General features: G+C 35.8%; 2 protein-coding genes across 10 annotated transcripts in view; one reads left to right on the forward strand and one right to left on the reverse strand.

Moving 5' to 3' along the window:
- LOC136849248 (DNA oxidative demethylase ALKBH2-like) overlaps nucleotides 1–17,290 on the reverse strand; it is a 657,271-nt gene that overhangs the window by 469,951 nt on the left and 170,030 nt on the right. For all 3 annotated transcript variants that reach the window (XM_067122516.1, XM_067122515.1, XM_067122514.1), the window contains exon 3: nucleotides 2,165–2,211. The gene's annotated coding sequence lies outside the window, so the exon portion shown is untranslated. The remainder of the gene's footprint in view (nucleotides 1–2,164; nucleotides 2,212–17,290) is intronic.
- Nucleotides 1–17,290, forward strand: part of LOC136849244 (mucin-2-like) — a 194,099-nt gene that overhangs the window by 8,341 nt on the left and 168,468 nt on the right. The gene's annotated exons all lie outside the window — the stretch shown is intronic.

The raw sequence follows: 17,290 nt of genomic DNA on the forward strand, positions 1-17,290 counted from the left end.
AAGGTCCCTCTACATATCTCTCCCTGAATCAAGAGACACCCCTCTCTCTCTCTCTCTCTCTCTCTCTCTCTCTCTCTCTCTCTCTCTCTCTCTCTCTCTCTCTCTCTCTCTCTCTCTCTCTCCAAAGGGTCACTGAACGAGGCGATCACGAGGCTCCGGCCTTCCTATTACGTGTACGCGATGACTATTTGTTTGCTTGTTGCTTCGGACGTTGTTTGTCCGGACAGAAAGCTATCAATGCCATGTTCTAACGAGGCCTAGTGCTTGTTATAGGAGCGAGTTTTTTTTTATTACGTCTTTTCCACTTATTGTTAATTCAGTTTTTCCTTAGTAAACAAACAACGAAAGGCCGTCGGAGTGTTTTTTTATTTTTTCGAATCTTTCTTGCCATCTTGGTTCTAAGTCATTTATTTTTTTAACTTGTAATGGTTTATATATTAATATATTTCACAAAATGCAAAATTCATTAGATGTAAGTTTATACGAAACAAAGTATAAACAGACATTAACTGCACCTCGAGTGAATTAGCATAATTATTCAATAACTTCATGTGCGAGCGTAAACAGATACACCTACGAAAAGATAATAGCCGTACACTCATGAATAAATAAGCAATACCTTGCAATATTTTATATAAATATATATATATATATATATATATATATATATATATATATATATATATATATATATATATATATATATATAATAAAATAAAACTGAGACATTCTTATAGCCTACGGAACACACACGTGCACAACAAATTCGACGTTCAAAAATTTAAAAAAAACTATTTGTAAAACAATGCTTCCGAAGAACAACAGATCAAATTCAGTTTATTATTATGATCATTATTATTTCAGTAGATGATATTCACATGGCACAAGCATGCAGGGGTCACTGACTTGAAATAAATTCAAATTCCCAAAGAATGTTGGTTTCAACCTTCCACGGCAGACCCCACACTGCAGCAGTAACTGATCACGATACAGAGCCAGTGGTTTTTCATCGCCCTGAGGGAGACGCGAACCCGCGACATCTGAGTGGCATGACACGGCACTAACCATTATACCAGCGGACTTGAAACATCATGATGCAGTACAGCATCAAGGTCAAGATTCTTACCCACAAGTTCAAACAACTACTTAACTAAAAGGTCGCAAAAATGACAATAACTAGCAAAAAATGCGCCGAAGTCTCTTCGGCGCAACCGAGTTTTCTAAACAGCTGCTACAGAGCATAATCAAGGCCACCGAAAATAGATATATTTTTCTGTGGTCTCGGTATACTGCTGTATGAGCCGCGGCCCACAAAACTTTAGCCACCGCCCTGTGGTGGCCTGTCCTATATCGTTGCCAGAAGCACGATCATGGCTAACTTCAACTTTAAATAAAATAAAAACTACTGAGGCTAGAGGGCTGCAATTTGGTATGTTTGATGATTGGAGCGTGGGTGATCAACATGCCAATTCGCAGCCATCTAGCCTCAGTAGTTTTTAAGATCTGAGGGCGGACAGACAAAGCCGGCACAGTAGTTTTCTTTCACAGAAAACTATAAAAGCATAAATGAAAATGTCCTCCACAGATGCATTCAATACAGACCCAATCACCATTTAATTCGAGGACTATCACCGAAATGCCTCTTCTCGCTTGTCGTTAATGAACTGGTGTATAGATTTATAAACAAAGGGAACAGACTTCCGTTTGTTTGTGAGATTCGTGATTGCTTACAGAAAGCATCCAAGCAATAACAATTTCAATTTACGAGCAGCAGTTCAACAAGGGGCAAGATTTTATCGAATATTCAAAATCTCCTACAAATGAAAATAGTGGCGTTGAGAAGCGTGAACTAAATAAACAATTATTATAGGACACTTAACTTAATTTAATAATAATTACAGAACACACTAAATAAACGTAATCATTATTATAAATAGAGCAATCTACATAAATACAATCACTATCATATCTTTTTCTGATTACTACACCATAAACGCCATGATAATCGTCACTATCATTATCGTTATTAGGCAAATTTAAGTCTTTCCTTCGCACGAAAATCAAAGAGTAATTCTGATTTACCAAATAATTACATGTTATTGAACAACTCTGAAAGAAAACCTCCCGTGCACAGTAAGTAAACAAAGCAAGAGTAAACACGAACCTGACGGACGCAGAGCTAAAAATAGCAGTAATCCGGATATACTGGACCTAAAAAAAAGAGAAAAATAAGTTAATTATGACAACAATCTTCCGGATCTTTTCGTCATATATTAACCAAGTTATGTATACCTTAGTTTTACCAGACCACTGAGCTGATTAACAGCTCTCCTAGGGCTGGCCCGAAGGATTAGACTTATTTTACGTGGCTAAGAACCAGTTGGTTACTAGCAACGGGACCTACAGCTTAAATCCGAACCACAGTATACCGAGAAATTAATTTCTGACACCAAAATAAATTGCTCTAATTCTCCACTTCGAACGCGGGCCTAGAGATTGAAAATATCGAACCACAAAAAGTAAAAAAAAAGCATACCATTCTATGAAGAAAAATTAAAAAAGAAAATATCTATCCACTTCTATCTGAAGGAAAACTACAAAAGCAAACCACACACAAGCCAAAATCACTACGGAAACAAGGAAACGATCTTTTCATTATACATTAACCAAGTAATGAAAAGCATATCAATATATGATGCAATATGCACAAAGAAAACATCTCTCCATTTTCATCTAAACGAAAAATATAAAAGCAAACCACACATAAGCCGAAATCACTGCGGAGACAATAAAAGTGCATTAACAGAGACTACCGCAGCCAATGAAAGCCTCCGCTCCCGAGCCCCAAAAATGGACATGAGAGGTAAGCGGGATCAGCCCACCAGCTACATCCAACCCACGACCGACAACCTGTGCTCCGAACGTCCCAACACACGATGACCGGTTGCGTTCACTCCTATAGACCTAGGGCTGGACAGAAGGATACGCGATTAGGATTTTGTTCCGCGTGATGAATTATTTTTTCTTGGAATTACTTTTGAAATCTCAGTATTCAAGTTGGCTTTCCATAGTAAGAAATATATAAATATATATATATATATATATATATATATATATATATATATATATATATATATATATATATATATATATATGTATATATACTGTGTGTGTGTTATTTCTTTATATCTCACTCAACAGCATGTGATAAAAATTTAACTGAGACCATAAATTGAAATACCAAGGCCTTTCAAAGTTATTTCAACACATTTTCGAGGTGCATATGTATGTATATATATATATATATATATATATATATATATATATATATATATATATATATATATATATATATAAATGCTTTAATCGTGGTCTAGAAGTTAGTACATTCGACTCACCAGCGAGAGATCCTAGGTAAGATTCCCTTGACACACGGAATCTAAGTATACTCTTCTAATTCCTAATGAGCCTTTGTCGACTAAGTCAGTGAATTCTGTACCACATGCCTATCTGAGTATGGTGGGTCAACCCCCTCTAATCTTACAAGTATATGTATGCATGTATGTACTAGTGCACACTCCCTTTGAATCTGAATGGCTAAGTTTTGTATTATGATTATCCAAAGAGCTTTTACTCAAACTATCTACTTTAAGATTCACAAAATTTCGTTTTCTGTCCACGAAGCTCCTACCATTTTTCAAACTCTCATGAATGACAATCTTACCCCTGACCTTATCATAGCAAACTTGGCAGAATAATCTTTAGACACTAACTCATAAATCTAAGGTTCTATATAATATGTCCCTTACCTACTTATAATTGTTTGTGAATCAATGTATTAACTTTAAACATATCATTTTTTTACGAAGCTCATGTTGCTGAGACAATCAGATATTGAAGATACTTAAAGTTATGTGCCTACAATAGAAATAGGGCCTCAATTTTCCTCGTCTATGAATCAATTGTCAGGAGAGGGTGAAACGTAAGATAGAAGAAAAAGAATGTGAACAGAGTTCCAGCAAAAGGAATGAAAGGGTTTGCAGATAGGGGCAGAAGGACGCTGCAGAGAACATTAATTAATACCTACAGTGCACCAAATGAGGTGCACTGACAGCACTACCACCCTACGGGGTGTGTGTGTGTGTGTGTGTGTTACTGTGTGAGTATTACAGCTCTGACTACATACGAAAAAAAAAAAAGACAGCCAAGTCCCCGCCCCCTTTTTCCTCCCAAAACTACCCAAGCCCACCTGGTGTAGCCCCAACCAACCCCTAATCTGCCCCTGTCAACGTAAACACTTTCACAAAGGCAATAATTTGTTACCTGTGGGAAAAATCGTGAAATTCCTCAATGTCTCGTGGAATGGATTACGGGGGCGATGGGGGAAGGGGGGGTACTAATCTTCACAAACGCGTGGGATCATCTCCTTGTTCCACGAAGGGGGAAGAGGGGGAGTGGGAGAGGGAGATGGGGAGAGGGAGGGAGAGGTGAATGTGAGGTTCACACTCTTCCTCCAACCCACCCTCAAGGTCACTCAACCAAGGTCACTGATCTCGAGTTGTTGCGCCTCTTGTGCTAATTTAATTAGATTCTTATTCACGATGAGAGCTTCCGAGTGTCTATTCAGTGGTTCTTGTTCTACCAATGCTCCAAGATAATAATAATAATAATAATAATAATAATAATAATAATAATAATAATAATAATAATGTTGGGAGAAAAACTCTCTATCACGAGAGTTCATAAATGTTCTAAAAGGTCCACAATTAAATTTTAATGTTAAATTACTCATTTTGACTGAAGATGAACCCAGAGAAAGGTTCGAAAGGTTTTGTAAAATTCTACTGGAGCCTTTAACAATTATATTATTGTGGACCCTTTAGAACAACAACAGCAATAATAATAATAATAATAATAATAATAATAATAATAATAATAATAATAATAATAATAATAATAATAACAACATTATTATTATTCAGAAACTTTTTATATTTTCTTTCTTCAAATAACACTAATATCCAGTTTTTCCAGTAAAATCTTTTTTTACCAATTCCCCTTTACATGCCCTTTCTTCCCTTCTCTCCCTCCCCTACCGTCCTTAATTAATCTGTAAAACATTTGAGACTATTTTTCGTCTTTTCTCCCCATTTTCTCCCTCTCCTTTCAGTCACTTGACGTCCTTTAATTACGCATTCCTTTCCTGACAAGTTCCCTCCTTCCCCATTCGTCCTCCTCCGGCGTTTCCTTCTGCTTCCCTAAGGACGCCTCGCCCCCGTCAATTGTCCTCTCCCCCAACCCCCTTTTTTTAATAAACTGGAAGGGGACTGACACAGACGAAGAGCGAAAAGGCGCGCAAGAAAGAGGCGAGTGGAGCCCAGTTTGCAAAGTGGGGTCGACGCACTGCTGGTGAGAAGTCTTTGTTGGTATTTGCGACAGTTGTTCTTTGCTGAAGTTCAACGCACTGGTCGTTCATACTAATGTTCAGTTAAAGTGAGTGTGGCAGTGACTGCTGTCTTGTACTTCTGCAGAGCTAACCCCTATTAGAGGAAACTGCTTAATGGTGAATAACACAGAAATGTTTAAAATTCCTTCAAATTTAGGTAACTTTCTTTATCACTTTATTTTGAATTATAAACACTTCAATTTCCTTCAAATTGACGCAACTTTCTTTTTCACTTTATTCTGAAATAGAAATACTTCAATTTTATTCAAATCGATAGAACTTTCTTTATCAATTTATTTTGAAATAGAAATACTTCAATTTCCTTCAAATTTACGTAACTCTCTTTTTCACTTTATTTTGAAATAGAAAAACTTCAATTTCTTTCAAATTTACGTAAGTTTCTCTTTCACTTTATTTTGAAACAGGAATACTTCAATTTCCTTAAAATTTACATAACTTTCCTTTTCACTTTATTTTGAAATAGAAATATTTCAGTATCCTTCAAATTTATGCAAGTTTCTCTTGCACTTTATTTTGAAATGGGAATGCTTCAATTTCCTTCAAATTTGCGTAACTTTCTTTTCCACTTTATTTTGAAATACAAATACTTCAATTTCCTTCAAATTTACGTAACTTTCTTTTTCACTTTACTTTGAGCCATCCGCCGAGAGACGAAGAATCTGAGTGTAAAGGAGATTTTCAACCCCTCACCGACCCCTTTACAGGGAGGATACAGGACATCAGCATCATCTACTCTTTGAAGAAGAACCGTAATCCTAATGGAACCGCCTTTACTACACGGGGATATCAACATCGCCACTCTCTGGCTAGGGACAAGGCCTTCTTGACTAGAATACCAAATGACCTCCTCCTCCTTCTTCTTCTTTTTCTTCTTCTTCCTCTTCCTCTTTTTTCCTATCCGCCACACCTTCATAGCATCCGGGACAATGACCACGCGCGGAACGCAATTCATGATTCAGTTATGAATCAGCAACTTATTATAATAATAATAATTACTATTACTATTATTATTCAAAATGCGTACAAACTCATATGGAACAAGGCAAGCATGTTAAGCAAGTTAATATGTTGCTAAGTAAATTTCTCCAGCGCATGAATATGCAAATATAAAAGAAAACAGAGGAGTGAAGTGAGAAAAACTAGAAATAATAAATATTAAAAAATAAAGGATCAATGCTAAACACAAGTACATAGCAGAAAAAGATACAGGACAAACTACGTCTGAAATGTCCTGCCATTTTCTAACAAAACTTCATTTACTAATCTACTCAACATACGACTACTGTGATATGTCCTGCCATTTTCTAACAAAATTTCATTTATTAATCTACTCAACATATGACTACTGTGATATACACTCCGTAGGCGAATGACACAAATTATTGCAATTTTAGATAAATTTCTCTCGCAACCAGATCGAAACACGAGTGTCATAAATCTACGGTCTGACCTTCTCCGATTTCAATTATGATTCCATGTCAAATGAACCACTGAGGAAGATCGTATTCGCCAACAACTGGATACAGTAGTCCATTATATATATATAAAAAATAAGTAAAAATTCTCAATTACAAAAATTTAGAAATTCCTGATTTACACACATATTATCTCTCTCTCTCTCTCTCTCTCTCTCTCTCTCTCTCTCTCTCTCTCTCTCTCTCTCTCTCTCTCTCTCTCTCTCTCTATATATATATATATATATATATATATGGTATATATAATTAGAAATTCTAATTTAAACACATTACATATAATTAGAAAATCTAATTCACACACATTATACATATATACATATATATATATATATATATATATATATATATATATATATATATATATATATATATATATATATATATGCCAGTACAGGACACACTGCCTTTCTTTTGAATGGAAAAGTTTAATATATACTGTATGTATATATATATATATATATATATATATATATATATATATATATATATATATATATATATATACATATATATACACACACACACTGCACATATATGCACACACTCACACATTTTACATACACACACACAAGTTGGCAACCACATATTCAGGGTAACCCTACACAGTTTTCCCAAAGACATAGAAAACCGAAGCGAGAAACAATATCCCATCCTCCCCCATCTCGTAGCCACTAAAAACAAAGATTCCATTAGGGGCATCTCTTAACTCGGAAAGGTTCAAAAACTGGGGAGAAACTTCAGACCTCTATACTTCAAGTAAGACGTGAAGACCAACATCGCCGACGGAAAGTTTTAACGAATTCCAACCTAGAACTTCGACCTAAAACTTCCCCTAATATTCAACCAATTCCTTTGACCGGAAGTGCTTTGCTTAATTGGCTCAGGCTTAAAGTCATGTGAAAGCTTTCATTGGCAAGAGAAGAAGGAGGAGTTGGAGGAGGTTAAATTACTTTCTGATTCTCACTCATTATCATCAGTTAATTATGTCCACGAAACGAGACGTAACTAATATCTTTCTCGTCAAAATTTATATGGTTTGTGTATGTATACGTACATATTCATATATATATATATATATATATATATATATATATATATATATATATATATATATATATATATATATAAACATATATATATATATATATATATATATATATATATATATATATATATTATATATATATATATATATATTTCATGTGTATACATTCACACACACATGTTAATACTGCTGGAAAACAGTAAGACATTCATATATATACATTTATATATATATACATATATATGTGTATATAATATATATATGTATATATATATATATATATATATATATATATATATATATATATATATACATATACATATAACTGAGTTAATGGTGCTTGGCTGAGTGGTACAGTCCTCGGCTAACGTTTGCTCTGTCGAAAGTTCGCTCCATGCCTACTGTTTGCAAATACGTACCAGCGTTTGCTAGGTCAAGAAAAATGAGAATGGGGTCATCAACCTCATCCCTATCGAATATAGACCTTTCATGAAAACGCAAGATTGAAACCTTCAATAGGGAAAAGTCCTAAGGTGAAAACCAATCCTATAAGTGTTTGGGAAATCAATTTGTACATCTGAAAATGTACATTACATGTACGTGCTGACAAAGAGCATATTTGGAGACACACTGGTGTGTGTTTCGTGTATACATGGGAAAACGCACATGTACATACAAATCACAGTCAAATATCTGTCAAAAAATACATTTCTCTTCATACGATGCAACTTGCAGAATCTGCGAGATACAAAAAGGAGCATCTTCAAAAGATATCAGAAAACAAATTATGCTTGTCACCTGAATCATGCAATAACTTGCGCCAAAGAAGAGAGAGAGAAAGAGAAAGAAGAAGAGTGTGTTTCATCATGCATATTGCATCCGCTTCTCGAGTAATTACTCAATAGGTAAAAAAATCACCATGAGAGACAGATACTCCACGTTTCCTAATGCATAAAATTTTCCCGTCATCAATCCGCGAATAATAATGCATCAGAAGTGCGAGAAGAGAGAGAGAGAGAGAGAGAGAGAGAGAGAGAGAGAGAGAGAGAGAGAGAGAGAGAGAGAGCGTAGCCACTTAATATTCAAACAGTAGCGTCCATTTAGGAACGAGTTACAACGTGTCAGGCAGCGGAATGCAGCCTCCGCGATTGAGCATGCGGACCGCAGTGCCCTCTGCCTAGCGTATACCGACAACGCATATTGTAAATTCATTAGAGCAAAGAGGCTCAGGGCAGGGCCTCGCGTTAGTGGCGAATCAAATTATTGTTTGCTTAGCGCCGATGCAAATCCATTCCGGACACCCTCAAACAAACAAGCTCCATTTGCGAGGGATTTCCGGAGGTAGTAGGCTAAGCGCCTATCTCTGTTCAGTCAGATCTAATAATTGGTTCGCTGAAAAGGATTGTGGGCTTTTAAAACTGTTTTCGTGTGGTGTATAAAAAATCAATACATGGGGAGACAGACTGACAGACAGACACAGGCAGCGAAGAGGAGATGGAAGGGGTGGGGGTAATGAATTACACAATATATATTTTATGTTACATACACTTACACTTGAAGCAATTCACACAAAAATTGCATATATATATATATATATATATATATATATATATATATATATATATATATATATATATATATATATAATGTATACAAATCATCATCCTTATTCTACTGGATCAAAGACTCTCTCTCTCTCTCTCTCTCTCTCTCTCTCTCTCTCTCTCTCTCTCTCTCTCTCTCTCTCTCTCCCCCTAAAAAGGGATGATGGAGAGACATGGAGCATATGACGATCTATAACATAATTTCCTGCCAGAGCGAGTTCTTTATAGCCCTTGGCCTGGAGATAACAGAACAGCACTAAAAGCATTTCCTGATTACATAATCTCTTAAGTACGTCTGGACCGAGGGGATGATGTATTTCGACCAGAATATGTGATATCATTAATATAACTTTGGATATACAGGGGTTGTTACTAATACGTGATACATGTAACGGGCAGTTTATATACAAACATTAACTCTAACGGAAAGTGCAATCAACTAACATGAATGCTGTGGTACTAGGTCCGTGGATCGCTCCCGGTCTAGTGCCACCAGTCTCCACAGCTGTAAATGGATACCAGCATCTTGTGAGGTTAAGAAAAGGGTGTGGGACCAGCAGCCCCATCCCTAATCAATGCTTGCCGAGAAACTGGAAGGCTGTACCTTTCTAGCGCCATCCTCTTCGAAGGAATAAATTCGTAGGTTGAAAAATTTTTATTATATATATATATATATATATATATATATATATATATATATATATATATATATATATATATATATATATATATATATATATATATATATATATATATACGTATATATATACATCTATATATATATAAAACTAATTTTCAAAATCCAATATCCCAACTGCGCAAATGAAATTCAATTCGTGATGAACAAAGGACTGACATATTTATTTAACTAATATTGCATTCCATGTGTTTTTCACTTGAATGATATTTGTGGGAACCCTCTTTACACATAGCGTTGTAGCTATTATTTTTCTTTAACGATGTTCTACGAATGCTAAAGTTACTGGCAACACCATTATTCTTATTACTGGTGCTATTATAGCTAATGCCATCATTATCGGAAACGGCAGCTCAATATAAGCTTGTAAAAAGATAAACTGGACTATTGGGCGATGACGCCAGCGAAACCTCTTCAGATGCTATTTCACCACTGAAGGAGGAGGAGGAGGAGGTGGAGGAGGAGGAGGAGGAGGAGACATTCGAGTTACAAGGAGACCTGACACCTGACCCCGAAAACGAAAAGCGAAAGAAGAGAAGTGGAAAAACAAGGAGTGTGACCTTCGCAAGGTTGCAGGAATGGAATGTGGCAACAGATTGAAGACGAGAGAGAGAGAGAGAGAGAGAGAGAGAGAGAGAGAGAGAGAGAGAGAGAGAGAGAGAGAGAGAACCAAATGCAATCAAACCTGCACATAATTAGGTACTGATACATTGGCCATTTGCTCTTAGAACCAAAAAATGACTCACGAATGATGATAATAACAAGACCAGGAATCACTAATCCTACTAAGAACACAAAAATACCGATACTGATAACAATATCAACAAAAAATGCGAAATGATGAAGACTTAACTAACAAAGAATAAGAAAGACAATAAAAAATGATTAAAAGAAGTTCCTAAACACAAAGATATTACTGGAAAGACAACAATAAACCAATGATGGAAACTAATAAAGACAAGCCAAACACAAGAAGCTAATAAAGAATGGGCAAAGTTTGGAGAGGTTACCAGAGGACAGGCATAGGGGGAGAGGGGAGGGGTGGGGAGAAGGGGAGTAGGGTTGTAGGAGGTGATTTCGCGGTCAAAAAACCTGTTTGTACCTCTTCCCACAAATACCCACGACTTTTCTCCTTCCCTTTCTTAGCAAGGGCGCATGCCTCAGTCTTCCTTTATTTAAATATATATATATATATATATATATATATATATATATATATATATATATATATATATATATATATATATATATATATACATAAATATATATATAATTTATAAATATATATAAAAATATATATATATATATACATACATATAAATACATATATAAATATACATGTATGTTTGTTTTTAATACATAATTACATAACTGAAATTGTAAGTTTAATGGCGCATCCATTAAAAATACGCACTTGAAATTTTCCGTACCTGCAAAAAAAAAGGGTAAATTACATAAACATGTTTATGAATATGCATATGTATATTGAAACATAAACATACGTGATCCTTTAAGCATAAATGATTGACAACAATGCTGAACAAACATAATCGCCCTTCTTGTTCAGACCAGTCGAAATGTACATCAAGATTATGACAAGTTGGGATGAGCCAGTGTACCCTCGATTATTAAAGAAAACGGGGAAGATCTGTACTTAATTTCACAGGCGTACACTCAATGACATCTCCAACTCAAAGAATGGTTAGAAGAAAAGTTTTTCAACAACAGTGAACAGGAACGATTATATAACCTATATTAATCGTTACCAAATGTGAGCGTTAGAAAATAATCATATATTCAACACATGTTTACACATAGTACATTTCTAGTACAGTTACTACTAGTAGAGGGTGCGTCCCTCTCTTACGGTTCAATTGCCACGGGAAAAGTTCCGAAAATGTTCCAAACCACATACTGGTATGATAACCCCTTAAGGACAAGGAACCAGAAAATAATATTGCTTCTATTAATAACGGATCGCTTGATTGACCAAATATAAGACTGGCCAAAAACTTTGAAATGTTTTCCCAGTTAATCCCATGATTGTACTTACGACTTTATCTACAATTTCTCTCATTCATAAACATCGTTTACAAGGACAAGCCAAGAACTGAAAAAATGAAACATTAAAACTTGAATCGAACTTCATGAATTTTGGCGTCACACTCGCTAAGCTGGAAACTCCAAAGGCATCTCCGAAAGAATAGAGACAATCTCGCTCTTGTTCTTTATCTGTTGACTCTGAAACAAATGACGGTGGCGTATCTTCGCAAATACGTGTTTTTATTTCCATCTGTGACGCGCCACACAAAGACGAAGAGATAAAGGATGCGCTTAGGCGTGAACAATATTCAAATGAATTTTGCAAGTGAGATCTCGCTGCCTCTGGATTCTGGTCTGTTCATGAATGCTACCAAAGATTATTTTCACATTTTATGTAGACTATATGTGAGCATTTTAATCCATGATTCTACACATAAAAAAACTAAAGTGCTCTATCAATAATAGTTTCACAAACATTTCACACATTACATAAAACACACATACAGACAGACACGTACACACACATACTATAAATACATACATATATACATACATACATACACACACACATGTATATATATATATATATATATATATATATATATATATATATATATATATATATATATATACATGACTGTGAAATATTTTCTGTTAAGCAGAATTCCATTAAATATAAGGAGCCCATAAAAGCGCCAAAATGTAGAAAATAGAGGCTATATTTCAGGGACCAACTGTCTCTCTCATCAGGCAAATAGTGAATCACTATTTGCCTGATGAAGAGAAATATAGCCTTATTTCTACATTTGGCGTTTTTATGGACTCCTTATACTTGATATATATATATATATATATATATATATATATATATATATATATATATATATATATATATATATATATATATATATATAGAGAGAGAGAGAGAGAGAGAGAGAGAGAGAGAGAGAGAGAGAGAGAGAGAGAGAGAGAGAGAGAGAGAGGTAAGCACACATTTTCCAACATCCCACATTCCTTTCGCTATAACTCACCGCATACTGACGCAACGCCAATATGAGAAGTCTTTGCATAAATCCAGAAACGAACCTATTTGTGCATGTCCCCAGCCAATTGCAAAAGCCTTGAATAGTGCAGGCATTCCAAGAATATTTTCATTGCTTCATCTACTATTCATCAATAAAACAAATATTCTTTCCTGCCCCAAACGCTCATTTAATTCGCCGTTTATTTATCCCGCAAATTAAGCGATCTCCGTCTTCGTTTCTAATTTATTTATCTTTTCCATTGTTCCTTATTGAATTACTTGTAAATTCTGAAAATAGTTACCATATATTTAATTATTTATGGCTATTTGTATTCCGCATTGTTGATCTTCAATGTTGCAACGGTAGTCGAAAGAATTTCTTGCAATTCCTACTGCGTGTGAACGAACGCAATAAAAAAAAAAAGAACAAAAATATGAAAAACATGAACAGGAAGTCAGCCTAAATAAAAGTGAGAGGCTTCTGTTGGAAGAGGAAGCGACGAGCAGGGAAATCACGCAATAAACAAAAAAGTTCCGGACGAGTAGACAAGAGGAGTTGCTTAAGTTGGACTGATGATCCGTGATGATGCGCTAAGACTTGAGAGAGAGAGAGAGAGAGAGAGAGAGAGAGAGAGAGAGAGAATGTTGAGAGAGAAATGTTACTTTGAAAAAATGGCAACAACTCTCTCTCTCTCTCTCTCTCTCTCTCTCTCTCTCTCTCTCTCTCTCTCTCTCTCTCTCTCTCTCTCTCTCACACAGGCAACACTCGCTTAATGAACTCCTGAAAATGAATCTGATTTTTCATATTGAAGACTTTAACAGAGAGAGAGAGAGAGAGAGAGAGAGAGAGTGCTAATCTGAAAAATATCAATAAATCTCTCTCTCTCTCTCTCTCTCTCTCTCTCTCTCTCTCTCTCTCTCTCTCTCTCTCTCTCTCAGATACACACACATACATACACAAGCACTCGCTTAATGAACTCAGGATGAATCTAGGATTTCATATTCAAGAATTTAACAAAAAGAGGCATATGAGAGAGAGAGAGAGAGAGAGAGAGAGAGAGAGAGAGAGAGAGAGAGAGAGAGAGAGAGAGAGAGAGAGAACTTGAAGATATTCCGACGTGACTACAAGTTGAACACCATAATAGCCACCTCGAATGTGACCTTTTTAAATCACAAAATTCCTTCTAAATGTGACAATATATATAGATCCAACATTATTGTAGTGAATATGTTTCACTCAGTCGCTCTCCTCTCTCTCTCTCTCTCTTTAAATATAGGAGCGTAGGTGTCAATGAGACCAACGCGAAGATTTAATACAAGGTGCTCTCTCTCTCTCTCTCTCTCTCTCTCTCTATAAATATAAGAGCGTATGCGTCAATGAGACCAACGCGAAGATTCAATACATGGTGTTCTCTCTCTCTCTCTCTCTCTCTCTCTCTCTCTCTCTCTCTCTCTCTCTCTCTCTCTCTGTGACACGAGCGAGAGAGACCTGACCCATAAAGAAGCAATAGACTGCTCCTTAAGGATTTAAGGTCCGAAAAACAGAAAAAAAAGAAAGGACAGAATTCCAGGGAATGACAGGGAAGGGAGAGAAAGTTATACCACCTGGAAGAAACCTTTCATGTTTTCCAGAATTTACCAGCTCTCCTTCCTAGATTATGGAATACACAATAAACAGGGATGCCAGGTTAATTCTGGATCAAACAAAGGGATTCACGACGCTGTCAATTCCATGTATCCCGAATATAAAACTGAGTGCCGAACGAACTACAATAACAACAGAGGCTTTATCTAAGCGTTCGTAAAAGAGAAAAGAGTTATTCCATGTATTCCGAAAATAAAACTGAATACTGAACAATCTACCATAGCAACAGAGGCTTTATCTAAGCGTTCGTAAAAAGTAAAACAGTTCTTCCACGTATTCCGAATATAAGACTGAATACCGAACAAACTACAATAACAATAGGGCTTTTATCTAAGCGTTCGTAAAAGGTAAAACAGCTCCGAAAATACAACTGAACACCGAACGAACTACAATAACGACAGAGGCTTTATTTAAGTGTTCGTAAAAAGTAAAACTGTCAATTCAATGTATCCCTAATATAAAACTGAAAATACCGAACGAACTACAGTAACAACAGAGACCTTCTCTCGAAATGTTCGTCACAAACAAAACAGGTATGGAAAAATACAAACTAACACAGATGGAAAAACTCCACACACACAAAAAAAATAACAATCTGCAAATCCAAATCACGTTGTGACGCAGCAAAAACAATGCAGAAAAATGCATCTCGCGACGTGTGAGAGGCAGTGGGGGGGTGGCGGAGGATGCTACTACTACTACTACTACTGCCTTTGGAGAGAGGTGGAGAGGGGGCGGGGGGACTCTCCGAGAGAGAGAATACCCTGAGAGGAAGGAAGGGGAGGGATCATAAGCCTCCTCTACCTGGATTCCATTTACATTTGTTTACATGCACTGTTGATCTTCAAATCGTCTATACACAGAGATTCGTATTCTCCCAGATTTTCTAAGTCCGCGTATGCAGCTGCATGGTTTCAAAACACGTCCGTTATTTACATTTGATTTTCGACGTTGAATCTCACTCGCTCGCAGTTTTGCTTTTCATTCCAAACGGATGTGAACTCTGCAGTGCAGTGCATACACGGGGTATTGTATTGCATGACTATACATAATTACATACATACATACTTGCATACATGAGTAAGCGCGGAGAAGACAGAGACTTATAAAATATACTGCGATTTAGATCGACCATACAATTCAGAAGATAACACAAAAATGTACAGAAATATGTTAATGTACACAACATACATGACATATTCACTAAAAGGTAGTTAGACCTACTGCATACATAATTACATACATACTTGCATACATGAGTGAGAATGGAGAAGACAGAGGCTTATAAAATATACTGCGATTTAGATCAACCACACAATTCAGAAAGAAAATACATAAATTTACAGAAATATGTTAATATACACAGCATACATAACATACTCATTAAAAGGTAATTAGACAGGTTGGGCCTGACCCTTCATGTGCGGGCGACCTCACTGAACGCCAGAGGCCGTCGGCATATAAACTCCCTTAATCGTCTACAAGGCCAAAGGGCTGCAATTTGACCAACCACATAACTTCTGCCTCTATGAAGAAAATGCCATAAAATTCTCAAGCCACTTCTAGAGAAAACAGTAAGACTTTGGGATAAAGTAGTAACTAGCACCTTGTCCTTCCTCCTTCCCCTCACAGTCGACTTACTACCAGGCACATAATTCACTACTTTGTTGTGATAAAACGGAATTAACAGAGCGAGCTAAAGTTCTCTGCCTTGCCAGTGAATAAAACTCCGTCCTTACACTCGTGAGATCAGTATCACAACCGCCAGATCAGTAACATAACCATATAGTCAGTAACGTTATTTATATATATATATATATATATATATATATATATATATATATATATATATATATATATATATATATATAAGTATCACAACCACTAGTCAGTAACGTTTTATATATATATATATATATATATATATATATATATATATATATATATATATATTTATATATATATGCATGTGTATGTGTGTGATTGTATGCGTACACAAATTTGAGAGAGTAGTCATGCAGTCACGTACTAGGCAAATTTTGCAGTACGCCACTGAAAGTGGAACTATATTTAGACTTGAAAGTTTTAAGCTAGGAGGGTAAGCGCGGACGCTTTAGGCAGTTTGTTTGAATAAAATAAAATAGAAAAACTTTCAGTTTGCGTTTTTAAATGACTAAAATCATTAAAAAGTCATAGGTCTGCCGTTCTGCTTGTGTCAGTGGGCTTTCCCCTTTTTTTTTCTGTACATCTACACTCTTTAAAAGAACATATGGATAGTTTATTTCTTGTA

The sequence above is a fragment of the Macrobrachium rosenbergii genome, chromosome 20, assembly GCF_040412425.1.
Source record: "Macrobrachium rosenbergii isolate ZJJX-2024 chromosome 20, ASM4041242v1, whole genome shotgun sequence".
Lineage (NCBI taxonomy): Eukaryota > Metazoa > Arthropoda > Malacostraca > Decapoda > Palaemonidae > Macrobrachium > Macrobrachium rosenbergii.